Source organism: Cyprinus carpio, chromosome B14 (assembly GCF_018340385.1).
Source record: "Cyprinus carpio isolate SPL01 chromosome B14, ASM1834038v1, whole genome shotgun sequence".
NCBI classification, from domain to species: Eukaryota; Metazoa; Chordata; class Actinopteri; order Cypriniformes; family Cyprinidae; genus Cyprinus; species Cyprinus carpio.
This window is the reverse complement of record NC_056610.1, coordinates 16,817,467-16,823,992: the sequence shown is the minus strand read 5'-3', so window position 1 is coordinate 16,823,992 and position 6,526 is coordinate 16,817,467.

The following is a 6,526-nucleotide window of genomic DNA, read 5'->3' as shown; positions in this document are numbered from 1 at the left end:
AAATGTCAAATTTTCCCAAAATACTACAAACATGTACATTCTCTGTCAGTGATTCACAAAGCGACTGTCTTGCAGAATGTCTCCATACTTCAATACATTTTAAATGAGGCTGGTAAATTAAACTTCACTCTTCCTAACAACAAAAAAGACTTTTACACCTTTGCAAGCTATTCTGGTTGCATTGATAACCAGAAAACAAATTGAATTCATTTCAGGCAAACTAATGTCTATTCTTCACTTTGACTGACGTCCACATAATAAATGTAAATAAGTCTGTTCTACAAATACTGTACGTCCATCATTTTTTTAGATAGATGAATGATGATGAATCTGAGCATGCACTCAAACCTGGTGTTACTGCCAAGGCAGAGAAGAATTATAAGGCTTGCTATAAAACAAAAGATATTCGGCTGGATGCAGTGCAGGTGAATACATTATGTTGCTTTTGAAAAGTATTATACACCCAGTGCAATGCAAATTATGTTTGTTATACATGATTTGTTTTCTATTCCTCGTTTCATTTTATCCATCTGCACAAAGCTGATTGCTGCATCTTTTCATTGAATGGTGAGGAGATCTATTGTGTTTGTGACAGAAAATATCAGAATTGGATGCAATTACTAACCGTTTGCGATTTCTGCATGCACAGAAATGACTGAGAAAAATAAGAATATTTCATTTAAGTCCTGTATAGTCCTGTCAGGAGTGTCTCAAACTGCAAAGTGCAGCCCTCACTTTGGCTCTGGGTAACTCACTTTAAAAGACTCAATTACGAAATCCACTGCAGTCAGCAAAATAAAAATGAAGATCTTAGCATCGCAATCTCACCTAAGAAAATTTATTACAAAAGGCTAGGCAAAGGTTGTGATTTAATGATCGGCCAGAATTTTTGCGATACAAGTACACAGAATTATCTGCAACAATCTGCAAAGTTTATTATTTGCATAATTATCTGCAAAGTTTTTTTTTTTTTCTTGAGAATTAGCTGGTGAGCAACCTGATGAACCATTGACAAGTCTTACACTCTTCTGCAATAAGATAATGTAAACCTGATATGTTTCTGTCTTTTAATCCGAATCGTGACAAGATCGTGCTTTATCTGCCATCTGAGATACAATACTAGTTTAATTCAATACTTCAAAGTTCAAAACCAACTAATACATACAGCATATTTGGTTTTATACCATTTCATAAAAACTTGAAGTATTTTGTTGCAGTTCAGCCTATAGTCATAAATGCAGTGCCCAATTCTTCTTCTTCTTTTTAATGATTTTATATTCAAGTGCTTCTAAAACATCTGTTCTGATATTTTCACGTTCACAGACAGCAGACTTCGTTCATGTTGAGGTCGTGATTGCTTTCGCAATGATAGAGATGATAACTTGAGATCAAGGGCAGGGACTTCAGCTATCTTTTGTGTGCACGTGATTGAATTATTTGAACCATTTGTTCACTGAAGAACTTCTGGTTTTTTTTTAAAAAAAACGGGTTGATCTCGGGTTAAAGTCAAAAGTAAAAATATTTGAATTTGACATTTTTTCACAAGTCTGTGTCTGTTGTATTTCGAGATATTTCAAAAGAAGATGCCCTTTTCACATGGGTCTGAAAAATATTTTATTTAAAAGACTGCAGATTACTTTGTTCTTGAGCAGAAAAGCACATGAGCACACATAGCTTAGGAAAACTTTTATTACCATATTGTGATTATTATGCTTTGTGCGTCTGCATCAAATACTTCTTTATTTATTTAAAATGGCCTTTTCCATTTTCATTCACAATGCTGCAGAGAGACAGAGAGAGCACAGGAAATGATGGGGAAATGTTGCAAACTGTATTCAAACATGTACTGCTTGCATGAGTTTGCTAACGGCAAAGTCATAAGTTTTGTCATAAAATAATGCTGTTTTTCTTCTGGTATGTTAGGTAAATAACTGGTTCTAAATCGTGTTTGTTTTGTTCATGCAGGTGTTAATTCTGCAGCCTCCAGTGGTGTATTTGTGACTTCTTAAATACAACGTAAGTAAGATAAGATGGCATCCGCTGTGATTTACACCACAGATGTGGTTGACTACACACATCAGATCATCGGGGCCTTACAGCTAACCTGATAAAAGAAGAGTGTTTTCATGAACTCATTTTACTTAGTTTCTTGTAGGCTCAATTTGTGTTTGTTTTAAAAGGTGTTGATATGATGCTATTTTCTCTCTCTGTTAAGTTGAAATGTTTTTTCAACTTTCTTTTCTTTTCTTAATAAGAATGAATGGCACAAGAAACGTTAAGGGTCCTTTGGCACAAATGTCTGATAAAATATGAAAATGAAATCCAGAACAAAGAGTTTAAAATCATAAGCAACCAGGCAAGTTAGAGTAAATTCCTCAGTCCACATGTTCTACCTGTTTCAAAAAGCTCATTGTTAGTCAATAAGTTATTGATGATTTCTATGTTCATATACTGTATATTCATAAAGTGTGTGATTCTGCGCCACTGTAATGTCACAGAACTGTACATAAAAAACATTTAATGAAACAATATGTATATAGCTGTGATAATTACTGCATATTTAGCTAGAAAAATATACTTTTATAACTATATGATCAAATTTACATATATACCTTAATATGTTTTTGTTTTATATACAGGTCCTTCTCAAAGAATTAGCATATTGTGATAAAAGTTCATTATTTTCCATAATGTAATGATAAAAATTAAACTTTCATATATTTTAGATTCATTGCACACCAACTGAAATATTTCAGGTCTTTTATTGTTTTAATACTGATGATTTTGGCATACAGCTCATGAAAACCCAAAATTCCTATCTCAAAAAATTAGCATATCATGAAAAGGTTCTTTAAACGAGCTATTAACCTAATCATCTGAATCAACTAATTAACTCTAAACACCTGCAAAAGATTCCTGAGGCTTTTAAAAACTCCCAGCCTGGTTCATTACTCAAAACCGCAATCATGGGTAAGACTGCCGACCTGACTGCTGTCCAGAAGGCCATCATTGACACCCTCAAGCGAGAGGGTAAGACACAGAAAGAAATTTCTGAACGAATAGGCTGTTCCCAGAGTGCTGTATCAAGGCACCTCAGTGGGAAGTCTGTGGGAAGGAAAAAGTGTGGCAAAAAAACGCTGCACAACGAGAAGAGGTGACCGGACCCTGAGGAAGATTGTGGAGAAGGACCGATTCCAGACCTTGGGGGACCTGCGGAAGCAGTGGACTGAGTCTGGAGTAGAAACATCCAGAGCCACCGTGCACAGGCGTGTGCTTTTGAACCAGAAACAGCGGCAGAAGCGCCTGACCTGGGCTACAGAGAAGCAGCACTGGACTGTTGCTCAGTGGTCCAAAGTACTTTTTTCGGATGAAAGCAAATTTTGCATGTCATTCGGAAATCAAGGTGCCAGAGTCTGGAGGAAGACTGGGGAGAAGGAAATGCCAAAATGCCTGAAGTCCAGTGTCAAGTACCCACAGTCAGTGATGGTCTGGGGTGCCATGTCAGCTGCTGGTGTTGGTCCACTGTGTTTTATCAAGGGCAGGGTCAATGCAGCTAGCTATCAGGAGATTTTGGAGCACTTCATGCTTCCATCTGCTGAAAAGCTTTATGGAGATGAAGATTTCGTTTTTCAGCACGACCTGGCACCTGCTCACAGTGCCAAAACCACTGGTAAATGGTTTAATGACCATGGTATTACTGTGCTCAATTGGCCTGCCAACTCTCCTGACCTGAATCCCATAGAGAATCTGTGGGATATTGTGAAGAGAAAGTTGAGAGACGCAAGACCCAACACTCTGGATGAGCTTAAGGCCGCTATCGAAGCATCCTGGGCCTCCATAACACCTCAGCAGTGCCACAGGCTGATTGCCTCCATGCCACGCCGCACTGAAGCAGTCATTTCTGCAAAAGGATTCCCGACCAAGTATTGAGTGCATAACTGAACATAATTATTTGAAGGTTGACTTTTTTTTGTATTAAAAACACTTTTCTTTTATTGGTCGGATGAAATATGCTAATTTTTTGAGATAGGAATTTTGGGGTTTTCATGAGCTGTATGCCAAAATCATCAGTATTAAAACAATAAAAGACCTGAAATATTTCAGTTGGTGTGCAATGAATCTAAAATATATGAAAGTTTAATTTTTATCATTACATTATGGAAAATAATGAACTTTTCTCACAATATGCTAATTTTTTGAGAAGGACCTGTATTTTAGAAAAAACTTGTCCTCATCTTAGGATTTCAGTTTCAGAAAATGTCACCACAAAAAAACGCTCCTCTTTTCCAACCTAGCGAACAGCATTTTTAGTCACCCTAATAGTAATGCCTTGCAGTACAACTTGGATGTTTTAGGAAATCTCTCTTTTCCTGGCAGTTGTGTCTTTTTGACACTTACAAATAAGTAAAGCCTGAAGCTCGTTAAACCATTTATGACTGTTAAGTGCAGCCTAAGCCATATATTTAACATATCATTTTTTAAAATACAGTTAATTAAAGAGCTAATATTCAGATTACTATATGAGGGAAACTTATTAACAGTTTTTTTTTTTTTTTTTTTTTTTTTTTTTGTGCTGAAGGTGTTACAGTAGTTTTGTTAACTCCAAATGTTCGTTCGTCATAAGTGGAAAACTATCAATAGCATTTCTCATCGTTTAAGATACATTTACATATGAAATTGCCTTTTCACAATTATTTTAATATGACTCTTTACCAGAGGAGTAATTATGTAAATTGAAGTAATTAGGAGGATATTTTCTGCTCTAAAACAAGTTAAAACTTGTATTAAACATTCAGAAGCATTGATAGAAGCCCATTGGGAATTCTTACTATGTGAAGCAGAGGAAATCTGCATGTTTAACTGACATCCACACAGCCCAAGGATATGGCAACCTTGGCAAAGAATCCTTTTGCCAGGATAGAGAGAGACTTGTGAAAGTCAAACACCTACTTATGAGACGAAGGTGTGTGCCAGCTGACATGAAAAATCTGGTGCCTGGCCTAAGGGCAGGGTGGGGTGTCGATAGTGAAGGCAGTGAGAGTTTGGATTTCTTCCTGGATCCCGCAGCGCTCAGCATGAGGAGCCATAACTACAAGGGCTTGGACATTTGCTGTGACCTCTGGACACTGGTCATGTAGAAAAGACATATTTAATATTTAGACTCTCATCAGTGTGGTGCAGCATGCAAAATATGACTGCTAATTCAAAGACTTCAAGTAAGTCTTTTCATCAACATAAAAATAAATGCTGCGATTATGAGTTATGAAAACAAAATACTATTTAATTCCAATGCACAAATATCATTAAAAAAAACACATATACTTGAAAATTTTATGTTCTTATTTAATGTATTAATGTTGACAATATATTTTGTTTAACCTTTAACAACATAATGTACTTCAAGGGCAAAAAAAAAAAAATTTACAAGCTTTTGGGTAAACGGTCCAAAAAAACCAAACAAAACAAAACAGTATACTGTAGATATTTCACTTTTATGCAATTAAATAAACATAAATATAGGAGCCTGGTAGAGGTTTTGCATCTGAACAGACCCTTATTTCCACTTTTGTCTATTTGAGTTGTAATGACTATGTAGAGCAGTTTAAAATGATAAAATTATGTTTAATTCGTTAGTGTTAGTGTCCAAACCAACTTATTAATCTTAAAATAAAGGTGCAATCTGCATAGAGACTGGGAACGCGCTGTACTAATAGTTAGGCAGTGTGAAGTTCTCTCGGCATAAAGTAGAGAGGCAGGTGAGATAAAACTCAATAAAGTCATTATTCTATTTTGAACTATATCCCTAATTAAAACGACCAAAATTACCCCTTTACTCATTCTCAGGTCACATTAAATTAAGGATGTGTTGCAGTAAAAGTTAATACTCTTTAAAAAAAAAAAAAAAAAAAAAAAAAGATTTTAATGCTCAACTGCCTGCATTAAAATGATTTAATTAATCATTCAGTTTCTGGGCTAATCTAGCCATGAGAATATATTACAATTGACCCATAGTCTCTGTACTGTATTTTCTGTTTGTACAAATATAATTAACACTCCTATTGATTTGCAATGGCATTTGCCTTTTATTAAGGCACGTTTGGGGAAAACATGTCAATTGGATTTAGTAAAACATTTAAAGTAAAATAGTTTGTGATTGCACTCTGAGGGCCCTTGGATATAAAATGTCAAGACTGTTATTTCCTTTCCATTTTATGTGATAGACCACCTTTGTAAACCTATATGAAAGTGGAAAGAGTTGCTATCCAGATTGGTGCAGTGCACTTTCATACAATAACAAAGACTTAGGAAGTGGGAGAAAACGGTTTTGCATTATGGCTGCCTAGATAATTTCTGAGATCTGCTTTTTCTGGTGCTCTGAATGGCATTAATATTTAATCACATTATGAATTGGGAAAAGGAATACAATTACCAAAGTAAATACACCTGTTCCACCATGCAAGAAATTGCAAAAATCCCACAGCGCACAGCTTTCTTCCCCTGAAGGTATAGAGCGGGAGACGATTGC